We start from the raw sequence: 10,206 nt of genomic DNA, 5'->3' as shown, positions 1-10,206 counted from the left end.
ATAAGTTAGACTCACGTTCTGCTCACAAAATTGATGTTGTCTTCAATCATGTTACGCGCTACGTTTATAGTTTGCTTTGATATGATCACATCTCTGCTTGGAGAACTCGGCTGTTAGGCTGTAACATAGTTGACTACCTAAAAGCTAGAAGCTGCATATTCTTATATCGTCTGATATCAACAAAGACACCTACTTACTTATACAATAAACTTGTTTTTTGCAAATCTGCGCGCTGGTGTAATTTGGTTTTGCCAGACTTTAATTATGCGAGTTCAACAAGGCTGTTCTTCGTCAATGCCATAAGTATTTGGAACTCCATTCCGGCTGCTACGAAGAACATTATGAACCAAAGCAACTACAGATAAGTTATTTTTAATTATTTTTCTCAAAATTAGGTTTAAACTGGCCATCTAGATCAATGTTTCAATTATCATCTATAATTTATTTCATTAATTCTGTTNTGATCACATCTCTGCTTGGAGAACTCGGCTGTTAGGCTGTAACATAGTTGACTACCTAAAAGCTAGAAGCTGCATATTCTTATATCGTCTGATATCAACAAAGACACCTACTTACTTATACAATAAACTTGTTTTTTTGCAAATCTGCGCGCTGGTTTAATTTGGTTTTGCCAGACTTCAATTATGCGAGTTCAACAAGGCTGTTCTTCGTCAATGCCATAAGTATTTGGAACTCCATTCCGGCTGCTACGAAGAACATTATGAACCAAAGCAACTACAGATAAGTTATTTTTAATTATTTTTCTCAAAATTAGGTTTAAACTGGCCATCTAGATCAATGTTTCAATTATCATCTATAATTTATTTCATTAATTCTGTTGATATCGCTTATCTTTTTTTTAAACTTATTTTTCCTTATAAGATTATTAAATACATTTTATATAAATTCACCAAGTAATATGACTTAAATTTAGTCTCAAATTTTGTATTTTTTTTAGTCTCCTTTAATGGCTGCATTTCTTTATTCATTCTGAACGTTTGGAATAAACTTTTTTGTTTATTTATTCTTTAGAACGTTCCTGATGATATGTTNTAGAACAATGGAACAATAAGATAAGCGTAAAGCCATTCCCATTCGTTCTTGGTTAATACGACGAATATGCTTTTCCATCAAGTAACGCTACTTAAGAAAGAAGTTTTTCAACCCTTCGCCTGTTAAAAACATGGTTGCGTAGTTATGGTGGTCCAGTGAACCAGTCTTCAGATTTATAAAAGTGTGCCTGAAATCGGCTTTCAAAGCCTTTTTCTACATCATTTGTAGGTTCAAAATCCATCGAGATCAAAATCGTATTTCCGATATATTCACATTTTTATATTTTACATTTAAACGAAATACTTACTTACTTTTACTAATACTTATCATTTTAACAATGCAGGAATCGTATATGAATTGTATATAAAGGTTATTATATATATATATGTATATATATATGTCTCAGAACCATCTAAGCCAGAGTCAGCTCAGAACAAGTTCAAAAGTTCTGCAGAGGGCGACAATTGTCACTTCGTAGGAAATCGCTTTCAACTGTTTTTTTTTTAACATGGCGATGTCCTACGAAGTGACAATCGTCGCCCTCTGCAGAACTTTTGAACTTGTTGTGAGCTGACTGGCTTAGATGGTTCTGAGACAGTTCATATAACAACAGTTCTTAGATAGTTCAAAAAGGGTCACCTTCGGGCTAGAAAAAATGTGGCTAGTTCTGAGCTGGTTCTAGCAAGTATAGTATAGAGCCTTTTCTTTAAATAAGCACGCATACAATTTTGTAAATAAAAATACTTCATTTTATGTTTAAATAGCTATTTGTTTTGACCTAATTTACTGTAGTGTCTATTATTCCTTTATTTTCTAAAGCCGTTATTCTTAAAAATAATTTATATTGTTTACGTAAGTATAAGGAGTATTTCTGGGATACTTATAATTAAAAATATTAAATTAAGTCGTGTCAAAAAATGAGAACGGTGATTTATTGAATGCTTATTTATTTGTGATAACTCGGCGTTAAATTGTATTAAATGTATTGAAATATAAGTAATACATAGACTTCCGGCATCTAATAAGAAATATAGAATTTTGGATATTCACAATGGTTTTCATGCTAAATATTTTTCGTAAATTTTTTATTTAAGGATGGTTCATAAGTATTATAACATAAACGAATAAATTCACGTTTCTAACTGTGTTGGAAATTAGTAGAATTCTAGAAACTGTTATAAAAACTCTATATTTTAATATAGAGTTTATAAGTATGCAGTTCTATAGCCCATTAAATTTTAGTTTAATTAGTCGTGCTGATTTTTGATAACTCATTTTACGCACGCTCTTGAAGGTATTCTCCTATTTAAATATTTTCGTTTAAGATGCAAGATTACACTTTACCATGGTGTAATAATAACAAGGTGTTGTCAGTAAATTAACCTCACTTTTTCGGCAGGTCTATTCCGGTCACGCATTTTAAAGTACTAGAAAAGGTACTAATTATTTACTACCTTAATCCGTGCATAACTATTTCAAATTAAATGTAGAAAAATGTATAATTACAGGCTTATAAGCCTGATAAGTTACAGCCCACGCTTGACATATATTAATAAGAGCCAATAATCTCCTATAAGACTGTAAATGATTTTCTAAATAGATTACCTAAATATCATAATAAACATCCTATTACCAGCAGCCACTCTATTCTAGTGTATCAGTAGTTCATTTGGCTCAATATTATGACAATGCAGCAAAAGTTATTTGAATATAAGAAAGCGCCTTTCCATACGATTTTTGTGTACGTTTTTTCCATTGATAACCACGATATCTTTTATTTTTCTACTTTTTGAGGACAATAATTATACAAACCAGCAATTTTAAATATTAATATTGTTCTGAAAACACGAAGTTCTTTAAAAATCGCGATAAAACGAATTACTAAAATGGAGTATTTTAGATACTATTTCCCAACGAATAGTAGTATAAAAATTAAGATCGGCAGCACTGAAAATAAGCATGCCGATCTTGTCAAAATCACAACAAACACGTCGCTACTGACAACACCTTGTTATTATTCCACCACCTTTACTACACTAAAATTTGATGGGTTACAAAACAGAATAATCGAAATATTTATAAAAATATCTCTGATTAAAAATTTTGAAATTTGAAAACAGTTTTTAGAGTTTATCAAGTTTGAAGCACAGTTCGGGGTTTGAATTTAAATGGTTTATGGAGTATAAGACATAGTACGTAAATAGAAACTTAACGAAAAATATTTAAAATGAAAAACATTGGAAATAAGAAAAAATGACTGCATAACTAAACATTTCGGGTGCTCAGTGATATATTTACGTATGTACAGTATCGTTCATATCCATAGCACTCCCATTTCAAAGTGAGATTGTTTACCACTTTTGTTTATTTTTTTTTTAAATCCGATTAAAAGGTCAAACATTTTGATGAAAAGTCGTTAAATTTAACTTTATTTGTATAAAGTTTTAAAATACGGTTTATATGATTTTATTTTAAGCATGATCATTTAAATAATAACAAATTTTAACTCTCAATATATTGTGAATATTTAAAAAAGAAATGGTGTACGCCGACCTTTGCTGCCAAGTGTTGCTTAACTAAATTTTATATTTTGCATTCAATTTTATACGTACGTAGATATGTATAAAAAATGACATTAATGCTAGCAATAACGACTTTTGTGGAAATATTTTAGCAGTTGCCCTATCAACTATGTAGAGAATTACATATTAAATAAACGTAAACAGTTTCTTATTAGTTTTAGGGTCTAAGAAAATCGAAAAAATATAATATATTACATTTGTGCATATTTTGTCAGCTTTCACATGACCAGGATGAGTAACATTGATGACAGCGCAACTAGCAACATATGAGTTTCAACCGTCCAACTCTGCATCCCTTTTGCAGTAGTTCAGAGACAGTTCTGAAATTTGTATGGCGGAACTAGCGCTTTGCCAGACTGTCCCTAAATTTTGCTGCAGCGTATATAAACATACATATATTATATACATATATACATACAGAGTACGAAAACAAACCGAACGTGCACTACCCATTGCCACAACAAGTACGAAAAGTTTGAGCGCTAACAATACACGATATGTTTCAACGGAAGCCGAGCACAAACCAAACGAATCGTTTGTTCTTTTGCTCACTTGCATGGTTTCGATTGTGGTTTGCTGGTTTGCTGTGGTTGTTTGGTTTGCGTTAGCTATCGCGTACGATAGCAGAGTAAAGTTACAGCTCGCGAAATGTTTCCGAGTGATTTGAATCGGTTGTGTTTCGTTACCTTCTATGAGCGAAACTAAACGATATCGAAACGTTTGCTATTGTTTTTTTCGTTCTCTGTATACATATGTATATACAAATTATATACACATTTACACATTTCATATTTGAATTAGGCGCAACCATAGGGCCTAAAATTTGAGTATTATTGGAATATGAAAGTATTATCAAGACCTATTGTGCATTAAAAGCTTGATGTATATAGGTGAGTTATGTGAACCACGTTCAGAGTTACTCAGGTCCAACGATGGGAACGTTGTGGTTATATGGTCCCGTTATTATGATCTATATACTTTAAACCTTCTCTAACATGGGCAAGAATAACAAGAATTTTTAATGTTTTGGAAACTTTATTAATGCTCTGTAAAGCCATATCCAATTTATTCATGTACTTTTCTAGTGCAGCTGTTCCCGGACTTTTAAATAATGAAACCCTCACTAAATAACTTTCATTTTATGGGGCCCACATCAAAAGCACTGCTATTTAAATATGAATAAAAACCTTTACTAGTGCATATATATTAGAGTAGTGCATAAAAACACTCTTTTTGGAAATTCATAAACGCTACATCAGAATATTGTTATTTGTGATAAAAAAAGGGACACGTATTTTTTTATTTAAAAAAAAAAAGTTTTCTTAGAGGTCGTGCTGGTTTTATAAAAACGCTGATGCTCCAAAATTTTTATTTTCTTGACATGTTAAAATGCAGTTTAAAATGTGGTTTTTACATATAAATACTCTGGTATTATTGGGGAACATTCCCTCAATTACACTTCTGTCTTGGACAGTGAGAATGGGCCTAGTTCCCGAAAATATGCTCTCAAAAAGCCACTAGTAAAATTAATACGGTGATACTGAACGATTTACGCATTGTCGTGGGTTGGAACTTGTTACCAGGGAGTTTCTGGGGTTGCTAATTAGGAATGTGAAGTTAGTTTTTCAAAATTCAAAATGGCGGATCCAAAATGGCGATAAATTAAAAAAAAAATGGTTAGATTTATTTGAAACTCGGCACTCCAGAGTTTTTGGGGTCACCGATTACGAACCTGAAGTCAATTTTTTTTTTAATTCAAAATGGCGGATCCAATATGGCGATCAAATAAACAAAAATTACTAAAATTAAAACGTTGATACTGAACGTTTTAGAAATTGTCAAAGGTTGAAACTCGTTTCCGGTGGGTTTCTGGGGCTGCTAACTAGGAATCTGAAGTCAGTTTTTCAAAATTCAAAATGGTGGATCCAAAATGGCGACCAACTGTTAACAAAATGATTGGATTTGTCAATGTTATTGTGGCTTATTAACATATTGTTTTTTACTATTTTTTAAAGAGCTTTGTACCACGATTGTTTATTAGGAAAAATTGAAAAAGCAACAAAGTCTAGGCGATAGAAGTTATAGCAGCTATTTCGGAGATCACCACATCTCCTCATCAGACTTCTTTTTTTCTAGACTTCAGCAGGGATCGAACCTGCGTAATCGATGTTCAAAGTCAGAAGCGTTATCCACTGAGCCATGTACATCCCGTAAACTCTTGTTGCTAATTCATTTTCCTTATTCAACCAACTACTATCAAGTGCAGCTGATTTGCCGCTATTTAAACTCGACAGCGTGGTTGTTGGATTTGTTTGAAACTCTTAACCGCCATTGTTAACCGGATTTCTTTGAAACTCTTAACCGCCATTTTGAATTTTGCAAATCTGACATCAGATCCGTAATCAGCAACCCCAGAAACATACTGGAAACGAGTTTCAACCCTTGACAATGTTTAAAACGTTCAGTATTGTGAACATAGTATAAGAGAAATAACATACGTAGGCTAGTGTGAACGTAGTATAAGGGAAATAATATAAGTAGGCTAGGGATAAGTTGGCAACTCTTCGAAAAAACGAGTCATACTTTTCCTGGTAGAGATTGTTCGAGATCAGGCGATCAAGAGAGAAGGAGAAAAAATTAAAAAGCGTTGTAAAACCTAAAAGTTGAACCTAAAAATAAAGAAGCGGCATAACCTTCAGGCCAAGGAATTTCTTTTTAGCTCAGGTGTGGTCTTAAACCCAAAATATGCCGAACGAGCTTCTGGTTCAAAAACTGAGGGCCGCTTGCATTAGCGCGCCCTCGAAAGCAAGTGCCGCCCAACTTAAGCGTTTATACGCCCAACACATGGAAGAAGCTGGCCGCGAGGAGAACACAAGCGGGGAACACAGAATTGCCAGCACCCCAACATCAGCCACAGCCGGAGGTTTTCCCGGAGTTGAAACTTTTCTGTCAACTGGTGCCGAAGGCTTTGCCGGTTTTGACATTGACGGAAAATCGGCCGCCAGTAACATAAGTGCCGCTGACGATAGTGTAGCCGTTGGAAATTCTACTGCCGCTGGAGGGGTAACCGTTATGGAAACCACCGTCAGAGAGGAACGTGCCTTTGTTACCCAGACTGCCGACCTAAATGGATCCACTGCCGACGCCGCTAATGAATGTGCCATTACCGCCAGACGTATCACTGCTGCCGAGACGTCCACCACCGCCGTTGACAGTGGCGTTACTGTTGGTTCCGCCGCTGCCGTTGCCGCAAAACATACCAATGCGCCGAGACTGACGCCAAAACTGCCGCTTTAGACGAGCTAGCCGTAACCCTTCCTAACAAAAGTACTGCTGTCACTAATGCAAAGCCCCCTATCAACGCACTAGACGAAGAGTTGGCCGCACTAAGAAAAAAGAGGGAACTCCTAGAGTTGAAGCGACAGATACAGGAACAAGAAGGTCAGGTGTCCCGTGGAAGCGAGCGAAAGGTAGACTTCAGAGACATCGAACACGCCGTTCCGAAGTTTACTGGGGAGAATAGCGTGCAGTCGATTCAGCTTTTCGTTACGGACTTCGAAGCGATCATGCGGAACGTCGACGCCGACGAGCACTTCAAACTACTGAGCCTTCGCCGCTCACTCGATGGGACGGCTCGACTATTCCTCTCCACGACCACCACTTTAAACTATGCTGAGTTAAAGGAAGCTCTTATAAAAGAGTTTAAAACAACCATTAGCCGCCAAGACGTTTACAGACTGCCAGCTGAAAGGCGCTGGAGAAAGGAACGCGAGAGCCTACACTTTTATATCCTCACGATGCAGTCGTTGGCGAAGCAAGGTGATATAGGAGAGGGCGAGGTGGTTGATTTCATCCTGGACGGGATTCAACACCAAGTTGCGAACATCCATCTTCTGATGACGACCCGAACATTAGAAGAGCTAAAGGCCCAAGTGAATAGATACCAGGAGAAGTATCTAAAGGTAGGAGCAAACCAGCGACGCCTAACTCCTGCTGCTCCAGTGAAATCAACGATGACGCATCAACCACAGGGAAACGTTACTGCCGTTAAAGATTTGCCGCTTTGTTTTAATTGCTCCCAGCGGGGGCACATGAAGCCCAACTGCCCGCACCCCCTCCGTCCAAATGGGTCGTGCTTCCGATGCTGGAAGATGGGACACGATCACCGCTCCTGCACCAACCCCAGGAAGGTACTAAGGTCCAGTGCCGCTCAACCTGTTGCTGCCGTCCAATCGGAAGATATGATAGAGCTTGAAGCCTTAAACTATGTAAGTATTGCTTTCTTAATCGATTCGGGGAGAAGTGCTGAGTTTAGAAAATTTTCCTCTCTTTTCGACACCGGCAGTCCCATTAGCTTAGTAAGACGATCCTGTATCCCAGAATGTGCTGCTAAGACGGACAAGCCAACAAGCGATTATTTCGGTATTGGAGGTCGAAGACTTAATATTCTGGGCAACATTGATTGCCTTATCAAATTTAAACGCCAATCAAGAAAAATTAAAATATATATTCTGCCGGATGAAGAGACGCTTTTGCCGATAATTCTCGGTCGTGACTTTTTGAACTCATTTCAGATACGTTTAACAAAATTGAATTATAAATACGATAAAAATGAATTACTTTCTATGAATAAAAAGGAAATTACTAGCACTTCTCTGCCTTTCGATTTTACAAGGATTCTTGATAGACATAGCCTTTACAAACATGGCAACGGGTTAGAAAAGATAAACGCTGAGGAACAAAACGCCAGTAATGTAGGGTGTGTAGCCAGCGGCAGTATAGTTTCAGAGATACCAGAGATATTTAAAATAGAAGTAGCTTCTTGCGATTCTGAAGTAGACGTAGATGTTGGACCCCACGTAAGGAATTAAATAATTTAATCTTGGAGTCGTACGTAAACTCAAAGGCCCGAGTAGAGCCCTACTACTACAAAATGAAAATTCACCTGACGACGACGGTCCCATTTCATTGCTCACCACGCCGACTTTCTCTTGCAGAGCGGATAGACGTTCAGAACATTTTGAATGATTTAAGAGTCCCAGGGTATAATACGACCCAGTACCTCCCCTTACGCTTCAGCCATTGTACTCGTTAAAAAGAAGAACGGACAGACGCGCCTCTGTGTAGATTATCGCGGCTTAAACAAAATAACCGTTCGGGACAATTATCCCCTGCCGCTTATCGATGACTGTTTAGAGTACTTGGAGGGGAAATCTGTATTTTCTGTGCTGGATTTGAAGAGTGGCTTCCATCAAGTTGAAGTCTCACCGGAATCGGTTCAGTACACTTCCTTTGTAACACCTACTGGACAGTACGAATTTTTAAAAATGCCGTTCGGGCTTAAGAATGCGCCAGCAGTATTTCAGCGTTTCATTAACCACATTTTTAGAGACCTCGTTTGCGCACGAAAAATTATTATATACATGGATGATATCGTGGTAGCCACTAAGGACTTTGAAGAGCATAAGACACTAGTACGAGACGTTTTAGAACGTATTAAGATGCGGGGCTTGACGCTAAATTTAAAGAAATGCAAATTCGGCTACAGACGAATAGAGTATTTGGGGTATTGCGTGTCTCCAAATGGAATAACGCTTAGCGAAAGTCATATTAACGACATTAAAAATTACCCTATGCCAACTAATCACAAACAGCTGCAGTCGTGCGTAGGATTATTCTCTTACTTCAGGCGCTTTGTGCCGTCATTTTCCACAGTCGCTAAGCCATTACTAAATTTGCTCAAGAAGGGTTCCGACTATAATTTTGACGAAGAATGTGTCGCAGCTTTTGAAAGACTGAAGGGTGAATTAATGAAATGCCCCATTCTGACGATATATAGTCCTTTCAGGGAAACGAAGTTACACTGTGACGCGAGCGCGCTTGGGTTCGGGGCGGTATTATTACAGCGGCATGATGATAAGAAGCTTCACGCAGTGGCCTATTTCTCGAAAACCACGTCACCAGCCGAAGCAAAATATCATAGCTTCGAGCTCGAGACGCTGGCTATAATCTATGCGCTTTAGGGTATACTTGGAAGGGATAGCCTTTAAAATAGTCACCGACTGTAATTCATTAGTACTCACTCTCGATAAAAAGTAAGTAAATGCTAGGATAGCCAGGTGGGCCTTAGAGCTTGAGAACTATAACTACAAGATTGTCCATCGTCGAGGTATTGGAATGGGACACGCAGACGCCCTGAGCCGCTGCGCAATGGCAGCAGAATTTCAGGTACAGGTACAGGTTGCACAGGAGCGGGACGAGGAAATCAAGAAAATACGCGAGCGCCTCCAAACGGGGAATGTTACAGGTTTTGAATTACAGGACGGGCTCGTTTATAAAGTAGTAGAAGACACCCGTATGCTCTTATATATTCAGGGGGAAATGGAAGATAATATAATCCGCTTAATGCACGAAAATTTCGGCCACCAGTCGGTGGATAAGACATGTGACAGGATTAAAGGGTTGTACTGGTTCCCGAATCTGCGTCCGAAAGTGGAGCGCTTCATCCGTAGTTGCTTCAAATGTATTATGTATGCCGTGCCGGCGCGAACTAGTGAGAGACACTTGTAAC

At 37.7% G+C, this 10,206-nt stretch overlaps 1 protein-coding gene and 1 long non-coding RNA gene across 5 annotated transcripts in view; both read left to right on the top strand.

Annotated features, from left to right (window-relative positions):
* Positions 1–10,206, top strand: part of Nin (blastoderm-specific gene 25D) — a 190,233-nt gene that overhangs the window by 32,740 nt on the left and 147,287 nt on the right. The gene's annotated exons all lie outside the window — the stretch shown is intronic.
* Positions 1–10,206, top strand: part of LOC108360844 (uncharacterized) — a 25,245-nt gene that overhangs the window by 8,352 nt on the left and 6,687 nt on the right. Inside the window, exon 2 of the long non-coding RNA XR_001847195.1 lies at positions 1,704–1,710. This is a non-coding gene — a long non-coding RNA (uncharacterized LOC108360844). The remainder of the gene's footprint in view (positions 1–1,703; positions 1,711–10,206) is intronic.

The sequence above is a fragment of the Rhagoletis zephyria genome, unplaced genomic scaffold (assembly GCF_001687245.7).
Source record: "Rhagoletis zephyria isolate East Lansing unplaced genomic scaffold, Rhagoletis_zephyria_1.1 Rzeph_scaffold_00640, whole genome shotgun sequence".
In the NCBI taxonomy this organism is placed as follows: Eukaryota; Metazoa; Arthropoda; class Insecta; order Diptera; family Tephritidae; genus Rhagoletis; species Rhagoletis zephyria.
The sequence above is the reverse complement of the archived record's forward strand: the minus strand, read 5'-3'. Positions and strand labels throughout refer to the sequence as shown.